This window comes from Chiloscyllium plagiosum, chromosome 21 (assembly GCF_004010195.1).
Source record: "Chiloscyllium plagiosum isolate BGI_BamShark_2017 chromosome 21, ASM401019v2, whole genome shotgun sequence".
NCBI classification, from domain to species: Eukaryota; Metazoa; Chordata; class Chondrichthyes; order Orectolobiformes; family Hemiscylliidae; genus Chiloscyllium; species Chiloscyllium plagiosum.
Genome location: NC_057730.1, coordinates 24,385,081 through 24,404,157, shown reverse-complemented (window position 1 = coordinate 24,404,157; position 19,077 = coordinate 24,385,081). Strand labels below are relative to the sequence as shown.

The 19,077-nt window shown below is 39.7% G+C and overlaps 1 protein-coding gene across 1 annotated transcript in view; it reads right to left on the bottom strand.

The window, feature by feature from the left end:
- The window catches only part of LOC122560664 (ankyrin repeat and fibronectin type-III domain-containing protein 1-like), an 868,051-nt gene that overhangs the window by 233,100 nt on the left and 615,874 nt on the right, over positions 1-19,077 (bottom strand). The gene's annotated exons all lie outside the window — the stretch shown is intronic.

The following is a 19,077-nucleotide window of genomic DNA, read 5'->3' as shown; positions in this document are numbered from 1 at the left end:
GATGTGGTGTTATGTACAGTTGAATTACCTAGTACAATTGGTTATGATCAGTGTTTGTATTTTCATAGGCTTAAAGATATTTTAAATCAACATGCTATGACACATGTTTTTAGCAAAGGCAGACATCTCCACTTCTGGCTCAGAGACAGGGACACTAACACTATGCCAGAAAAGCCCTTTTAAGATGCTATATCCTACAAATGTACCAAAGTCTCAGGTATTGGTCAGTTCCACATCCTCACTACTCACATACCAATAATATCAATCAAATAGTCCCAAGTGTGTCACAGTACCATCATATATTTAACGCTACTGTCTCACACCCAATTCACTCTCATACAATGAAAGCTACATTACAAACACATTGCAATACACTCTACTATTCACTTGTCTCTCTCTTGTAGGACAAGGTGGTGCACAACTGGAGGAGAAGAACCTAATCATTGAGTAACAACTTGTTTGCATGTGTTTGTACTGTTGAGGGAAACTGGTTATCATAACTGGTACAGCTATGGTTGAGGTGTGAACAATGGCATAGTTGACAGGGTCCTTAGACTTAATTCTTCTCCTCACATCCTGCCTTTCCGCACTCCCTTCACCACAGTTCTATCCCTACACTTTTCTTCTTTCACACACTCAAGAACGACAAGGAAAGTAGTAATAAAGAAGAAACATCATAATGTGTTCTCACACTTTAAGCCACCAGCTCAAGTAACAGAAGTTATTAGAAGAAGAGGGGAAAATGAATCCTATGTTATTTACAGATATACTTCCAGGAATTTAATTGTAAAATTACTTGTCACAAAGCATATTAAGTGCTTGCAGTTAGGCAAGTTCTTGCACCTGCTACATTCCCACTTACTGGGTCCACATAAAGTTGGTAGTAATCAAAATAATTGAAAAATGTTCATGCTCATCTCCCAGGTAAAAACAATGACTGCAGATGCTGGAAACCAGATTCTGGATTAGTGGTGCTGGAAAAGCACAGCAGTTCAGGCAGCATCCGAGGAGCAGTAAAATCGATGTTTCGGGCAAAAGCCCTTCATCAGGAATAGGCTTTTGCCCAAAACGTCAATTTTACTGCTCCTCCAATGCTGCCTGAACTGCTGTGCTTTTCCAGCACCACTAATCCAGAACATGCTCATCTCTCCACAAGGGCAATTTATGGTTGAGGTGTGTCATTGCATGTTCAAACAGGGTGACTAATAATGGTTTAAAATGCATGTCACCAATCCAAAACCACTTTGCAATCACAAATGATTTTCTACCTAAGCTAATAAAAGCAAAATTGATCATGGCCGTGGATGTAAAGTTGGATTTTGTGTGATTTATTTGATGAAGAATTGAGTGAATTGGTTACTTTGTCAACAGCCGGTTTAAATTTTCCCAATTAAAATAATGCCAGTAAGTACTTCACATGACAGTTGAATGACTGGAAAGATTTGCTGTCACAGCAGACGTTACATCTGCCTTATATCAATCAGTTGGTCCACGAACAGAAATAGGGTATATTGTTGGCAATGATCCTAATTAAACAGCATCAGAACAATGGCAAGATGGAGCAAGAAGTTAAATATTTGAGTTATCAATATTCTGTAAACATTGAAGCAGTCCTTATCATAGTCCCTCCTAACAATATATCTATCAAAACTTTTGGAATATCAAACTGATGCTGATATGCCTCCCTTATGTTTGATATACACAGGTGATGGGCATTAACTGAGTATGCACTTGAGACCCTGGTAAAGATGGACTAAAACTGTAGTTGTTGGGTTAGGAGGTAAATGCCATGATGAGTAACTCTAAATAAATGTGTTCAAACACTGGCTCCAGTTTTCTCCTTCATCAACTGATATCCTGGAATTGAACACAATAGTTTATGGGCCAAGTGCAGGTAAATGGGATTATTGTAGCTTGGTGTTTATTAGTCGGTAGACACACACTGAGCATCAGGGCTGTTTCTAGGCTGCATGACTCTATGACAAGTACAAATGAGACTCAGAGCACTTGAACTTGGTCAGCTTGATCCAAAATTTGGGAGCAGGGAAATAAGTCCACACAATATATTGGTGGCAATCACAATAATTAGGTGTTCGACGCTGCTCAGACCTGTCGAGTGCATTGTTCACAAGGTTTGGGTGGGTGGGCTTGGAGGCACAGAGCAAATTCCATTGACTTTTACCAGTAAATAATAACATGGTGACTGAGCATGAAATGCTTATTGTCAACATGTACACAGATCATTATCTCTTATATTACTCATACTCAAATAGCTGCATTCCTCCCACTCACTTCTTGATCAAAGCTTGCAATCCTCGTTGTTATTCAGTCCTGTAGCAACAGCTGCTAATGTATTCAAGGTTTATTCCAAGAATTGTCAAGCAGTGCCTGACTTTCAAAATAAATAATCCACGGAAAGAATTCTGAAAATACATTTATGAAGAATGATTAGCCACAGCACAGCACAATTACTGTTCATCATATAATTTAAGTCCCCTAATTAGATTCCTGGAACTCACCAACAGGTATCGATTATTGCACATTTAACCATCTGGACATTTTGATTAGATTCCATTTGTACAGTGGTATTAGGTATAAATTATTCGAGAGACATAAATTCCTTCAGCTTAGATACTGTTCTACATTAATTGTAAAATTATAGAAATTGAGTGCCCTCTGCTCTGAATGAGAAACCTGTCCACTAATGATCCTGCAACCAAGAAAATGCCACAAAAGTGGGATTGTGTCAGAGGGGCTGTGATTTTATCTCTGTACTCCTGCCCACTTCCAGGGGACCTCAAGTTTAAGCTTTTTATGTGATTCTGCGAACACACAACAGTTAGCTATTTCAGTTAATCTTTTTCGATAAAACAATATCTCAGTTATTGTGATAGCAGAATTCTGATGTTATGGATCAAAGTGTGGGTCCCTATCTCCACTCCCCTGACATTTCCTTGAGGCAAGAGTGCAATAACTGTAACTGAGAATATGGTTGTCAAATATTCCAAGGGGTGGTCAATGAGTTATGTCATGGGTGAAGTGAGGAAATGCAGGAATAGGCACTAGATGTTTAGACCTTTAGGAGAGTAACTGGAAATGTTGCAAATGAAATAAAAATGATATTGTATAGATGGATAATATCACCATTTAGGTGATGCACTTGGGAGCATGTTGTTTTTTAATGAGCAGGTTAGATGGAGCTCTGCTCATGCCAACCTTTTGATAGCAAGGTAAGAGTCGGTTGTGATTGGCTATGCATTCTCAAGATTTTGCACCCTTGTTTATTGTTTGGGAACAGAAAACAGTCAGAAAAGAATAGATTTGGACCAATCAAGCATCATGTCTTAGGGAAGAAGCTACAGCCCGAATTCAACAGATAATATTACATTGTTCATCTTGACAGGAAGAAAAAGGGAGGTCATTTATCACTCGGAAAATGAAAGTCCAGTTAAGATAAAAAATAAAGGGATCTCTGAGAACAAGCACATTAATCACTAAAAGTTGCTTCACCAGTTGGCAAGGTCATCAACAAAAAAACAGTGCTTTCTTTTAAGAAGAGAATTAACTGTGCTAAACCTGCACTGAATCTTGATTGGAATACATTTCAAGTACTTCATGCAGTCCTGGTTGTCATATTCTGAAAAGGATATAGATGGAGCAGTACAATATCAGAAATGCATCAGGAAAGGATTGGCAGGCTGGATATCTTTATTCTTGAAAAAAGGCTTGGGGTGACCTAATAGAGATCTTTAAAATTTTGAAAAGTCTGATTTAGGAAGAGCGGATTAGAACGTTTTCTCAAGCAGGGAAGATCATATAAAATAATTACCATGAAATCGAATGGTGAACCCTAACCCTATTGCACTCTTTAGCCAAAGAGTGGTAAGAATTTGGACAATCACAGAGAGTGGTTGAAGAGGAAACTGTAGATGCTTTTAAGGGGAAGCTAGACAACCATATGAGGGAGAAGGGAATGAACTACTATAAACATAGAAACATAGTTAGGAACAGGAATAAGCCATTTGATCCAATCAAGTCTGTTTTGCCATTCAATATGGTCATGTCTGATCATCAAACTCGACAACCTAATTCCACCCTCTCCCCATATGCCTTCATCCCTTTAGCCACAAGAGCTGTGTTTACCTCCTTCATGAAAACACAATATTTTGGCCTCAAGCACCTTCTGTGGTGGTGAATTCAATAGACTCACTCCATTCTGGGTGAAGAAATTTCTCCTCACCTCAATCCTGCAACTGACCTGTCTCGTCCTGTTAGAATTTTATTATTTTCTATGAGATCCCTTCTCACTCTTCTAAATACTAATGAATACAATCCTAACTGGCTCAATGTCTCCTCATGCATCAGTCCTGGCACACCAGGAATCAATCTGATAAACCTTCGCTGCACTTCCTCCATTGCAAGAACATCCTTCCTCAGATAAGGAGACCAAAACTGCACACAGTATTCCAGGTGTGGCCTCACCAATGCTTGAAGAATTATTCTTGTGCTCAAATCCTCTTACTACAAAAGTCAACATACAGTTTGTTTTTTCATTGCCTGCTGCACCTGTGTGTTTATTTTCAGCAACTGGTGCACAAAGACATCTAAAGCCATGTTGAACATTACCCTTCTCAATTACAGTGACTGATGCCAGAGTTGATACATTGTGAAGCTGGAAAAAAACATAGCAGGTCAAGCAGTATCAGAGGAGCAGGAGAGTGGATGTTTCAGGCAGGACTCTTCATCAGGACTGGGAAGAGAGAAGGGGGCTGAGAAATATTTCTCAGCACCTGCTATGCTTTTTCCACATCCACATTTATCAACTCTGACTTTCTAGCATCTGCAGTCCTCACTATCTCCAAGCTAGTGAAGTAATAACTTGCCTTCCTCTTTTTGGTGACAAAGTGGATAACCTCACATTTATCCATATTATATTGCATCTGCCAGGCATTTGTCCACTCCCTCTGCCCATCCAAACCACACTGAAAAATCCCTGTATCCTCTTAAATTACAATCGCAGATTCACGTGAGGAAACATAGAAGGAAGTTCAAGTGAAGTTGAAACACTGGCATGGACTGATGTGGCTGAATGGCTGGTTTCTTTGGTGGAGATCCAATGTGATCCTAACTCTATATCAGTGAAATGCTTACCTGGGAAAATGCTAGAGTCCATTATTAAGGTAGAAATAGCAGAACACTTAGGAAAGTTTAACACAATCAAAGAGAGGGAATATGATTTTGTAGTGTATTTGCATGTTCAGAAGGCATTTGATAAGGTGCTAGATAAAACATTATTTCAAAAGATAGGAACTCTTAGTTTGGGAGTAATATATGAGTATGGATTGAGTATTGGTCAACACACAGATGACACAGAGTCTGGATTAATAGGTCTTTTTCGGCTTGGAAAGATGTAATGAGTGGGTCAGCCCTAGTTTCTATATTAACAACATGGAAGAGGAGGCAGGGTATAATGTATCCAAATTTGTTGTGTTAATCTTCTTTCTATCAAGATTTACTATTTGACACATGCTCTGGATAAAGAAGGTGAGAGACCATACCATATTGGGGAAGAGAGAATTCAGTTCAGTTCAACTAAATTCAACAGAATGTGATCTGTTTAAATGAGGCACACGAGAACTGCTTCAAAAAGCATTAAACGTCTTGAGTGTGGTTGAAATGGATATTCATTTGTTTAAAGCAGCATTTTTTTAAAAAGTCTGCTGGGAACATCAGTGTTAACTTCAACCAGATGTCCATCAGCCTTACTTGTGAAAGACCTTAAAATCCAACAGCTACAGTCCAAGCAGTTTCCATCTCAGATTCCCAAATCCTCATTTTCAGTCAAGAAATAAAGAAATTTAAAGTGAGATGGAAATATCTGGGTTATCTGTGATATAGAATGTAAAATACTGGAGTGTTTCCTATAAATGTTATCTCTACAGGACAGAAATATTTTGCTTGATGTGATACGCAGAGGGCAGGAATATTAGGGATGCTATGTCGAGGATGGAAATGCCAGGAATGATGTGCTGTGTAGAGGGTGGGAATATTTAAGATGATGTCATGTGTTGACATGTCATTGCATGCACAGTTGTTACTAATTTCACTGGCACTATTTGAACTAATTTCCCAAGTTCGGTGGGCAGTACTGATGGTGTCACAGGAATATGCTGAGTTGATGCCCCATTCTTAGGATAGCAGTACCTATGGGGAAAAAAAATCAAACAGCAAAGGGGAAACACATGAAAGAAATAGAGTGTTTTTGATCATAGGATCATAGAAACTGACAGCACAGAAGGAGACTCTTTGGCCAAACATGCCTGTGCTTTGCTTTTGAGAGAGTGGGCACACTTAGTCACACATATCCACTTTTTGTCCATAACATTCATAAGTTCCCCTTCCTCAAGAATAAAGGCAACTTCACTTTAAAAATTATATATCAAAATAGGTTTATTTCCTTTTCAGGTAAAATGTTGCAGGAACTAACAACTGTCTAAGTGCAAAGGTTTCTCCTCCCCTCCCCTCTAGGGAAAAATTGCTGGGTGAGTGTCTCCATGGGGGAGGGTAGTTCACAGGACAGAATTTCCAGATGAGTATTTCTGTTGGCGTGGGATTGGTGGGTGACAGTATCTGTTGGGGCACAATAAGTGTCTCTTTTGAAGTAAGAATGTTGGGTAAGTATCTCGGTTAGGCTGGGGTTAGTGAATAAGTGTCACTGTCGAGGTGCAATTTTTGGGTTACTGTCTACATTGGGACAGATTGCCAGGTAAATGTCTCTGTTGAGGCAGTATCAATGGGTGAGTATATCTGTTGGTAGTGGGATCAGAGGATGAGTATTGCTGCTGGGGTGGGAATGCTAGGTGAGTGACTTCACTGGAACAAATTGTCAGGTGAATGTATCTCAAATAAAAGAACAACACTGCAGATGCTGGAAATCTGAAACACAAAGAATGTTACAGATAGTAAGCAGGTCTGGCAGCATCTGTGAAAAGAGAAAAACAATGTTAAAGTTGAGAGTCCAATATGACTCTTCATCAGAACTGAAAGGGGTTAGAAATGTTTCTTTGTGTTTTTGACAGGGTTGGAGGAGGGAGCAAAGGAAACCGGTAGCATAGAGGCCCACTGCATAAGATAAAGGGTGGTTTATAGTAGGGAAAGAGAAAAAATGATTAGATTAGATTAGATTGCCTACAGTATAGAAACAGGCCCTTTAGCCCAACAAGTTCATACCGACCCTCTGAAGAGTAACCCACCCAGACCCATTCCCCATATTTACCCCTGACTAGCATGACCAATTCACCTGACCAGCACAGCTTTGGATTGTGGGAGGAAACCGGAGCACCCGGAGGAAATCCACGCAGACATGGGGAGAATGTGCAAACTTCACACAGTCAGTCACCCAAGATGTAAAATGAGTATAAATTAATGTGTCAAAGGGAGTGTTGCCAATGTAAAAGAGACTTCTTTCGATCTAAGTTAAAAATCACACAACACCAGGTTATAGTCCAACAGGTTTAATTGGAAGCGCACTAGCTTTCGGAGCGACGCTCCTTCATCAGGTGATTGTGATGAAGGAGCGTCGCTCCGAAAGCTAGTGCTTCCAATTAAATCTGTTGGACTATAACCTGGTGTTGTGTGATTTTTAACTTTGTACACCCCAGTCCAACACCGGCATCTCTGAATCATGATCTTTCGATCTAGTTCACTATATTCACTTCTCACATTTTTTTAATACTATTAAGGCCTAAGGCAGACTGGATGATCACTTTACGAAACACTTGTGCTCTGCCTGTAGGAATGATACTGACCTTCCAGATGCTTGCCATTTCAATAAGACATCTAGCTCTTATGTTAACATATCTGTCATGAGTTTGCTGCAAAGATCCAATGATGCAAGCTGATGGAACAAAACTTCATTTTCCACTTGGGCCCTTTACAATTTCTAAGCAACAATGTTGAATTCCTCAACTTCAGAGCATGACTGCATGATGTCTGTTCTCCATTTTTTTGCATTTTACCTGATACCCCTTCAAGCCTTGTGTTTTGCTTACTTTGCTCTCAGGAGAAAGTGAGGTCTGCAGATGCTGGAGATCAGAGCTGAAAATGTGTTGCTGGAGAAGCGCAGCAGGTCAGGCAGCATCCAGGGAACAGGAGAATTGACGTTTTGGGCATAAGCCCTCCTGAAGAAGGGCTTATGCCCGAAACGTCGATTCTCCTGTTCCCTGGATGCTGCCTGACCTGCTGCGCTTCTCCAGCAACACATTTTCAGCTTACTTTGCTCTCAGTAAACAGAACCCATTTCCTCCCTTTCACACCTTATTTTATATCATTTACATCACTTTTTCTCTTTCACCACCATAAAGAACCTTTTTGTCTTTTGCACTGTGTCTCTTTACCAACTCCTCGACTTCTGTCAAAAGTATTTTAAAACATTTTTAATTCCTTTCGGTTCTTAAGAAAGTCATATCAGACTCAAAACATTAACTCTGATTCTCTCTCCCCTGATGCTGCCAGACCTATTGAGTTTCTCCAACAGTTCCTGTTGTTTTTTTAAGGTGAGTATATTTGTTGGGATGGGATTAATGGATGTACCTGAATCCTATCTTTCTCTAATTTAATTGTTGAAAGCTAATGGAGATAAGGCAAGATTACAATTGGAATTAATTAATTACTCCATCAATTAATTACTCCATCATCTTAGGTTATGGAGGGTGAATATAAGGCATAATTAGTGTTCTTTGTGTCTATCCAGCGGCACAGTGCTCAGATTTGTGTGTATTTGTGTTGCCTTACACGCTTAAATAATCCACTAAAATTTCACAAATAGTGTTGTATCACCAGAGAGAGTGGAAGAGCCTCACAGAAAAATAGGGAATAAAAGGAATACCTGATCTCCTGTAATGCACACCAAGGTAGAAGAAAAGCTTTGTCTTCTGTTGATGCAAAGAATAAAGCCACAAGGAAAGTGATACAAGAGCCAATTGCACCAGCCTTTTTTCTGGAAATGTAAGTGCAGTTTGTGCAGCTGAGAATTCAGGCTGTTGGAAACTGCCTGACATCATGTCATGTCTCATTAAATTGCTACACAGTACAAAGGTAAAATTGCCAGGGCTGTCACTGAGGCACAAAAGAATCGGTCATAAGGAAAACTACAACGTGGTAATTTGTATGGGTGCAAAAAAGATTGTACAGTATGTGTTCAAAGTGATTGCATCACAAAAGGCTATTGCTGTTAGTTAATTAAAGCTAACTCACCAGATCCCTGCAGTTCATGAATTGCAAAACCTCATGGTTGATTGGAGTCGACAGAATCTTACCAAATTAGAGTCTGTCAATTTGCACATATTTCTATATAGCTGCCTGTTTCTCTACCATTAACATCCTATTGAGTTTTGCCCATCTGGTATTCTCATCCTTATTTTTGATGCCTATCCTTGTGACTTCCTTAATCTCCAATCCAGAACAGTTCCTCTTGTACGCTGTCTTCCTTGTTTAAGCCCATTCTTCCAATATCCAAATTTTTGTAATAACTTAATTCGGCAGCACTGTGTCGCAAATCCAATCCTATTCTTCTAGTACTCTAACTCTCCTAACAAGCATTGTGTATGTCAGGCACTGTCTCCAAGACTATCCACTGAGCAACCTGTTTTTCATCAAAATTCATATTCTCTGGATTGTTAGTTCATTAACTGGTTTCAGGAATAAAAAAAGGGTTTTAATACCTTTAAAAAGTTTACGTAAAGGAGGAGAGTAGATAAACTTTACATTGGTCCCTTAGAGACAGAGAGGGAATAAAGTAAAAGCACAAACATTGAACAAATATTTTGTGTTTGTGTTTATCTTCACTGTGGAAGACACAAGCTATACACCAAAAGTAGATGATAATCAAAGGGCTAATAAGAGTGAGGAACCCAAGATAATTAATACTAGCTGAGAAAAAGAATTGGAGAAGCTTAAGGGACTAAAAACCAATATATCCAGAAAAATTACATTGTATGGTTCTAAAACAAAGGTAGCTATACAGATAATGGAGGCACTAATTATAATTTTCCAAAATGCTTAAATTACAAAATTGTCTAAGTGGGTTGAAAGTCAGTAAATATAAACACCACTTCCCAAGAATTGAGGGTGACACAAAATAGGGATTTTGAGGCCTCTTCCCCTGAAATCAGTTGTCAAGAAAGTACTGGAATCTGTTACAAAGGAAATCCTCATGACTGTTCAAAATTCAAAGTATGATCAGACAAAGTCATCACAGTTTACAAAACAGAAAGTGTGCTTCACACATTCATTCAAGCTTTTTGAAGATGTAACTAAAGGGAAGATAATGGGATGTCAGTAGTTGTAGTGTCTTTTGGAGCTCCAAAAGGCAATCAATAAGATCTCAAACATATAGTTGATTATGCAAGATAAGAGCTCATGGAGTCAGGTATAATATAGCAGCATGGATAGAGGACTTGTCAACAGCCAGAAATAGAGGTAGGGATAAAGGATGATTTAGAAGTTGGAAGGATACAAATAATGGAATGTCACAAGGATCAGGCTAGGGCCTAAACCTTTTGTAATCTGTATATATGTGATGTAGAAAATGTGACTAGAAGTAATACATCCAAGTCTGCCGATAATAGGTGCGATTGTAAATTGTAAAAAGGACACAACACAATCACAAAATGAAATAGACAGACTAAGTGACAGGGTTACATGTAAAACTATGAGGTTATTCAATTTGGAGGTAAAAATAGAAAAGCAGAATATTTAAAAAAAATAAATAAAACTTCAAATTGCTATTCAGAGAAGCTGAGGCGTATGCATACAAGGTTGGAGTCATACTAGACAAAGAAAGATGCTATGGTTGTTGGACATCAGTTATTTTTATCCCGGACATCACTGCAACTATTTCTCAGGATCATGTCCTAGGCCCAACTATCTTTAGGTGCTGCATTAATGACTTTCTTTCCATTGTAAGTTCAGAGATGGGGGTATTTTCTGATGATTGCACAACTCTCAACACTATTCATGACTCCTCAGATACTTAAGTAGTCTGTTTCCACATCAGCCCAAGCTTGCATGTTGCTCAAGCCGTGTAAGTGGCAAGTAACATTTTCAACATAGAAAAGCCAGGCAATGGCCATCTCCATCAAGAGACAATCTAACCGTATCCCCTTGACATTTAATGGCAATACCTTTGTTGAACCCAAAATGACCAACATCCTGTGAGTTACTATTAACCAGAAACTGAAATGTACCAGCCACATAAATACAAAGTCTACAAGAGCTGGTCAAATTCTAGGAATTCTGAGGTAACAAATCTCTTAACTCCTCATAGCCTATCCATCATCTACAAGGCATTAATCATGATTGTGATGGAATACTCTTCATTGATGAGGTGAGTGCAACTCCAAAAACTTTTAAGAAACCCAATATAACACAGGGAAAAGCAACTTCCTTGGTTGGCTTGCCTGCACCATCAAAGACACAGCAGCAGAAGTCTATAATATCTATAAAATGCAATGTAGCAACTCATCATGGCTCATTTGACAACGCCTTTTAAACCTGTGACCTCTACTACCTAGAGCAGCCTAAGTAGCAGGTGCATGGGAACATCACCATCTGCAAGTTCCCCTCTACGATATACACTATCCTGATTTGGAACTATGTTGTTATTCTTTCACTGTTGCTGGGTCAAGATCCTGGAACTATCTTACTAGTAGCATTTTGCTTAACCTTCATGGACTTCTCATCAATGGTAGTTAGGGAAGAGTAATAAATGCTGGCCCAGTCAGCGACATTCACATTCCATGCTCTCACAGTGAACCAATGGATATAAGGAGCAGATGAGAAAGTAGAGTTGAGGTGGAAACAAGTCTGTGATCTTGCTGAATAGTGGAAGGCTTTCTCTATTGCTTCTCCCTTTGAAAACTCTTTAAAACTGTCTTTTCTAAATATTTGGTCAACTGACCTAACGACCAGGAATTTTGGATTCTTATTCAAAGCTTTGGGGTGGGTGCCACAATACAGGGCATCCCACCACCAATGAGGAAGCACGCTAGATCAAATACCTATCAGGTGCCCAGGTGGTTACCTGTTCAGGCATGTGACACATCATTTCCTAGGACAGCAATAACCTGCCCTACCTGCAAAGGCTGGCAGCCATTGTAGCCATGGAGCAGGAATCTGCTCCTCGGATGCTGCCTGACCTGCTGTGCTTTTCCAGCACCACTCTGATCTAAATTCCGGTTTCCAGCATCTGCAGTCCTCACTTTTTCCCATCCATTGTAACTAGCAGAGTTGGCGTAGAAGCTCAAGCTGTTGGTGATACAGCAACATCAAAGTCCTGGAGCTTAGCTTTGAGAAGGAGGAGGATTACACAGTCAAGGTTACAGGGATAGTGGTGTTAGATACATGGGCAAATGTGTGGATTTCAGGAGGTATCCTCCCACTTCTCGCCTCATTGTCAGAAGTGGGGCAAATCAAGATCTCTCAAACCCGACAGGTAGACCACACTGTTTTATTAATCAGGAGGGCTACCAGTGTTCACACCTCCACAGATTTAATAATGGCAGGGGAGAGAAGTGTTGTTGATAGTAAACCATTTAAAGGCTTTACCTGGCACCTGGTTGGGAATATCAACAAATTAATTAATTAATTTCTGAGTTGGCAGGAAATGGTCCAGTATCTCCCCACTGCGAGCTGGCCTGCCATTCCCATCATAATCCCACCAATTCTCTGGAAGGGCAAATTGTACTCAATAACTTATTTTATGCCCAGTGTTTTATTTTATAATGCCATAAGCACCTTGACATTTTATTATATTAAAGATGCTATATAAATATAGATATATGTTGTTTTGGCTTAACCTTTAAGCTGGGTTACTATTGGAGCAGCTCAATAATGTTCCATCTTAAATTTTTCCAAGCCTATTCATTTTATAGATATCCTAAAAGGAGAGTTGGGGCAATAAGTCAAATGCTATTATCAGCTAAAATACCTAACACATGAATCAACACTTAGCTGTATGACACCCAGCTCTATTCATGGCTGCAGAATTGTCTTCACTGAAAAAATACACTATTTGATTTTTCAATTATTCCTGACAAAATTAAAAAAAGGTCTCACAGGATTCTAATGATTGCTTGGAAAACACTGCACAAAACCGAAAATAATTTTGGCCCAACAAGTCCACACCAGACCCTCTGAAGATGCAATCCCCTCCCCTATTATCCTGCCTTTACCCCTGACTAATGCACCTAATGTACACATCCCTGAACACTATGGGCAATTTAGCATGGCCAATTCACCTAACATGCACATCTTTGGATTGTGGGAGAAAACCAGAGCACCCGGAGGAAACCCACGCAGATGTGGGGAGAATGTGCAAACTCCACACAGACAGGCGCCTGAGCCTGGTGCTGTGAGGCAGCAGTGCTAACCACTGAAGAACCATGCTGCCCCTGGCATTTAATCAAATGCTAGGCTTGCTCATATCAATTCAAAGCATATTGTGAGTGTTATGCAACACACAATCAGGGAGAAATCTACAAAACACAGGATTATAATGATGTAGCTCCAATAATTCAACAGGGAAAATGAAGGAGAGCTGTCTCCTTCTTATTAACTGTCTTTTTAAAAAAGGAGAATCTCCAAGCTCTTTGATTATAATTATTCTGTAAGGAGTGTCAAATCTAGACATCCTCATTTATCCTATTTTCTTGAATCAAATTAGTAAGAGAGAAAGATAAATGTGCTTATATTCTATGCAGTGGAAAGTTGAATAGTCAGGCACAAAGTTTTTTAGGCGTCAAGAAGTTTGGAAGCTGCAGGTTTTCATTCTACCTTACAGCCAGGAGAAATATAATTAGAGTCCAAGTGATTTGAATGCATTCCATTAGTGAAACAGTGATCTGTCTGTTCTTGATGTAGAACTAATTATGTGTTGTTCTGCGCAGCAGGTACCAAATACAAAAGAGAAACTTGAGCTTTTTTTGGATGGGTGTATCAGCTAACAGAGTCCGATCAGGATTCAAACCTGCGATCTTTGACCTTTCAACTCAGTCCTCTCCAAAGACGCCACAATCAACAATCACAGACCCCTACTTATCCAGGCTCCTAACAGCTTAGTCAGCTTGCTATTGTGTCTAAATAGTTCATACCACCATAACAGGATACACCAAATATACATTAATCCTGTAGATGTGAATATGTGCCAGAGTCTGAGATTGAGGTGTTTACTTGGAGCATCCCACCATTCTAAAAAAATTCTACCTTCTTAATCACTTTCAACTTTCATTGAATGGCTGAGAGGATAGACAGTTCTGTGGTACATTGTGAGAATTTATTTTAAATTTAGGCTTGATATTGATGAAAGTGATGAAGAGGACAAATAAAATATGATTTTTGTGATTTATTCATAAGGTGTGGCATTGTTGGCTAAGTCAGCATTTACTGCACAACACTAATTGCCTGTGAGACACCAGTGAGACTTTTTATTGAATTTCTGCAGTCCTTGGGCAGTAGTAATATCCACAGTGCTCTCAGGAAGAAAGTTCTAGGATTTTGATCAAGCAACAGGGAAAGAGCGGAGATATATTCCAAGTCAGGAAGAAGTGTGGCTTGGAGGTGAATTTGCAGATGGTGGTGTTGCCAAGTATCTGATGCCATTGTCTATCAAGGTGGTAAAGATCGTCAGATTTGGAAGGTGTTCTCAAAGGAATCTTCATGAATTGCTGTAGTGTATTGCTTATACAGTACAAGTTGCTACCGCTGTGCATTGGTGATGAAGAGAGTGAATGTTGATAGTGATGAATAGGTTGTCAATTACACTGGTTGCTTTGTCTGGAATTGAGTTGGTTTGTGTTCAAGATCAGGCAAAATGACAAATACATAATTAAATAGTTCACTTTTTCACATTCTCGGATAGGGCAGAAGACACAGAAGTACCTAATAAGGAGAGAAGCTGAACCCAGCAGAAAAAGAATTACAATCAATACTAAGGCATATACAAACTTGCATCATATGAATAGTAGCAGGCTGTTCTGATTATAATTGCAAATCCAGATTCCCACTAGTGCTGATAACCTTTCAACCCTTGGGTTAACAAGAATCTATCCACCTTTGCCTTAAAAGATATTCAAGGGTTCTGTTTCCACCTCCTTTTCCTGGAGAGCAATCTACAGACTCTCAATTCTGTGAGAAAAAAATTGCCTCATCTGTTTTAAATGGATGGCCACATATTTTTAAACAGTGACCCCTAATTCTTGATTCTTATATAAGGGGAAATACACTCTCCAAATCCAAGCTGTGAAGACCTCTCAAGATCTAATTTATTTCAATAGGATCTTATAGGGGCCTGTGTAATGTAAGCTATGGTAAGATTTGTGGCAGAAATGGGCAAGAATCCGACAAGGTCTATCTCATGTCACAAGTAACTCACTACATCTTTTATGCATTTGCCAAGCAGCATGCCGAGTTTTACACTAGAGAGTGGGAGTTGCTAATCAAAGGGGACTGGAGTTTGTTAAATGTAATTAGTGTCACAATTCACCTCATTAATATTCAGCTTATCTAAACAAGAACACCGAATAAACTACATGTTGAGAATTATCAACATGGAAGTCAGAGAGGGCATGCGGCAATTTCAGATCACCATTGCCTGTGAAGAGTCTCCGTGTTGCTCAGTGCCAAAAGCAGGGCATGACCCATTGCTATCAGCCATACACACCCCTGGTCCATGGATATTAGTACTGGCATCTGTGACCCCTTACAATATCATGGCATAGCCTCTGTCCATTTGCAGCCTGCTTAGGAAGCAAAGGCTTGCATCTGTTATTGAAAGGTCGCTACAAGGATACATTGTGCACAGGATCATGCACCAGCTAATGGATTTTACCAGACTGCATCTGAGGGCTGCCCACCTGCTTCCTTAGCGCTTGCTCACTGAATGTCTACCTGCATATTGTCATAATTTGCCTTGCTATGCCTGTTGGTGCAAAGACACTTCAGCCAGAACCAAAAGCTTTCAGCATTGCCATATTGGAATGTTCCGGTTCACAGATGCACAGACAGACTACTTGACATGCCTGCCATTAGGAATCTGTCCAGGGTGTGGTCTTTATGAACAGAACACTGCAATGTTAATCTAACAGCTACAGCACATGCCAGCTGCCTGTGTAGCAAACACACCCTAATGCCCTATTGGAAACTGGATGGGGGCTAGTCATCATGACAGGCAAGTGGAGGAGCATCATCTGTCAGGAGTATCAGGAACTCCTTCAGTCATGGGCACAGTATGCACACAATCCAGGGGTTTGACCATGGTCAGTCATTCGTTTCAGCTGTTCAAGGTTAGTGGATCTGTCTGACTACAGTCTTGGTGGGCTAACACTTGCAGTGAAGGGATTTGAATATTGTTAGTTTGGGAACTGCAAACATAGCAGTCAAGGGGCTGCTCATTAAAGTTAGTCAGAGGTCTAGGGTGTATACAGTCCTGGGAGGAGGGGGGGGTCTTTCTCTGATCATTGGGGGGGGGGGGGGGTTCAGTTGGTGGTGAGGTTTTGTAGGGACAGTCATGGAATCTCTTCCAAAAGGGATCAGGGTGTCAGGAGTCAAGGCTGCTAAGAGAATATAGAGGCTTTTGTCGAGGTGTGGATATGAATGGTAACATGAGGGAATAAAGATGTATGGGGAGTTAGGCAGAACAGCATCGGAGGTTATGTCTGGCAACAGAACGGACCACTTACAGTGACCATCACATTGGCCTTTACAAGGTGGAGTTGAGGACCAGAATAGGCATCAATAAGGTGCAATATTAGCATTCAGGGGGCAGGGAGGTCACTTGATGCAAAATTCAATGATTTGGGTCTCCACATAGGAAATGGGTTGTTGAGGTAATGCCAAGAGGAGTACAGTGCTGATGGTTTCCATTGCACATTGTGTTTTTTGGTATCACTTGCTGTTCTCTAGAAACAAAAAGCATCTGGAAAATGGCTGGGACTACATTCAGGGTGGGTGGACTCAATGTCAGTTTGATGGGCAACAGCTGCTGGATACTAGGGCAAATACATGAAGCAGGCAATGGAAAAATGTACAGTTGACTCTGATGTAGCACGATGGTTCCGTTTTTGTGCGATGTCGCATTATAAGAAAATCGCGAAGCAGCTGCGCTATTTAAACTAATGGGGCCAGAATTGCATTATAGCCAATACAGGTAAGAAAAATGCGCGTTCTACAAATAATAGTCAAAATTCTTCAATTGTGTTAAAGTCAATTTGTGTTGAAGAAACACACGTTATAGCAGAACCAACTGTAGCTACATTTAATGTGCAATCATTTCATTGCCTATTTGCAATGCATGTAGAGTAAATGTGTTTAGTGCCCAATGCTCGTCAAAGCTGATTTGCACCATTTCATAGTTCTTGCAATTGAACTTCAATAATGCTGAAGTTAGCATCAATTACTTAAAAAGAGGCCAAAGACAACCAATTCTTGTGCATCATGCAAGGGTGCTCTGGGAGGGGGTGTGCCAGCCATGTGGCATGAGCAGCATGGTTTTCTGGCTGCTGTGCCATTAAGTTGGTAGTGAAGAGCAATGCCAAACTGTCAATGCTTGTCCAGGTGCATAGCGGCCTTTTAAAGATGGAGCAGATGCAAGGAATGCTGATTTTCAGTGGGTATCTGCTGAGTGGTGAGTTGTACCAGAAACATTGCATGGTAAAATGGGGATGGAACTGAACATGAGGGTCACCTAAGGGGTAGTGTAGGTAATGAGGCAAGTTTAGTCAGATATGGTAAGTATCTTGCTCGGCCTCAGAATGAAAAACACTCCAAAAATGTCAATCCAACATGCACTTAGCTGAAGAAAAATAAGATTCATCTCTCAGTTTTATTATACAATGCCATTGCAATTGTTGCATTTACAAAATTGCAAATTATTTTGTCACAACAACATTCTGAATGAGATAATAACGAGTCAGTTTATTTTTGTTGCTCTGGCTTACAGGTATGCTGGCAAATATACTGGAAGAACTCCTTGGTTTTCTTCCACAGAATCTCAGTGTTTACCTGACTCTCTAAATCAACAGGGTTTAAGCATTACCTCATGTGAAGAACAGCAGCATTAACATATAACATGTACTTCAATGAAAAGCTATTTCTAGCCCTGTGTATGCAACTGTCTGTAAAATTTCATTTTAATACTTAAATCTGTGCATTCATATGAATGTATATTAAGTTTTATGACTGTTTATCTGTGGCAAAAATATTGTTTTTGTTCAAACTAAATGCAGCATAAGTGAGAAATCTAAAGATTCTGGGTTGTCTTAAATTTAAGCTAGCTGCCCAACATAAATCTGGATATAACAATAATCAAAAAATCATTTTATTCAACTATGGTCATTTTCCATAGCCCTCATACATTTTATGCTATTGTGAAAGATGATCCTAGTAATAACAAATATTCCAGGGTGACCTTCATCAATTCACAACAAGGACAGACACGCATTTAAAAAAGATCTCAGCATCAAGGAATACAGTCTTACAGTAACTTTGATTCACAACTTAGTGGATAGGGAGGTTAACATTGTGTCTTAAGGAAACAATGGTTTTGAAACTTAGCATATTCACCCTCAGGTAATTCTGACTATCATGTCAATGTTGTTACAAGTTCTTCATCTGAACCACTTTACCTGACCCTCTGCCCTATTCTTCTGTATGTTCTTTGTAAATATACATTCATTTTATCTTTGAATTATACCCATCATTTCTGTCTCAACCTAGGACCATCTGATGAACAAGCAAGTATCAACCAGTAATCTAGCATCTTCTTAGATAGGTTGAGGGTCAAAAAGTGCATAAACCCTGTGCCAAATAAATTTATTCTCCTATCCTTCTTGTCAACCCAAATCCCTAATGGTAGGACACTATTCCCAACCTAAAGCTATGCAGCACAAGGCAATTAAGAAACCAATACATGCAAAGTCAGTTTCACTTGTAAAGAATTGTCATATAAATAGACAATAGTTTAGTTTTACAAACAATTGTAAGTTACACATTTTCTGTCCAGTTTTCATGATCAGAGGTGGG